We start from the raw sequence: 806 nt of genomic DNA, 5'->3' as shown, positions 1-806 counted from the left end.
GCCCAGTCCATCGATCACCTATCAGGTGAAGAGTTGGAACTAATGTTGGAGACGAGAGAAGATATAAAGAAAAAAATATTTCAAGCACTAGGAGTTTTTTTATGTAATTTCCTTTATTTTAAAATGTAACCGGTTTTTATTTAAAAAATATTATTAAAAAATATAAATTTGTTTATAAAAAAATATAAATATGGAGGTTTGGGCTGGCCACGCCCCAAACCCCCGCCCCACCATACCGTCTTCAATGTGGGTCAGTCCAGCGAAGCCCACCCAAGCCACGTGTCGGGCCACACCCCAAAACCCCGCCCCACCATACCCCACAACAGTTCCTATACAACCCTTACTTAAATTACCAATTATATATATATATATATTGTTATTGTTAATTAATGACGGATATGAATAGTAACTTTATTTTTATAATAATATATACATTTTTATTATTTTTTCTTTTTTAAAATCATATATTTCGTTTATATTTTTTTAATAATTATTTTTTTCTTTCTTTTAGAACATGTATTAATTTACCATTTAATTTGATACTTTTTTTAATAATTTACCTTTATAACTTTTTTCTAAAAATTTAATTACGTAATTTTGGTTGATTTTTTCCCTGACATTCCGTTATAAGTTTTAATAAAAATGAAGTTGTACTCAAAATAAAGTATTTATTTAGTATCATAAAACGGTACGATGATAAACTAATCCGCTCTAATGGTTTGACTTTCTAAACAACATGTTTTATTTTTAAACACATTTATTTTACATTATCATTTGCTGGATTTTACCGTAACGCGCGACATCAA

The sequence above is a fragment of the Helianthus annuus genome, chromosome 15, assembly GCF_002127325.2.
Source record: "Helianthus annuus cultivar XRQ/B chromosome 15, HanXRQr2.0-SUNRISE, whole genome shotgun sequence".
NCBI lineage: Eukaryota > Viridiplantae > Streptophyta > Magnoliopsida > Asterales > Asteraceae > Helianthus > Helianthus annuus.
The sequence above is the reverse complement of the archived record's forward strand: the minus strand, read 5'-3'. Positions refer to the sequence as shown.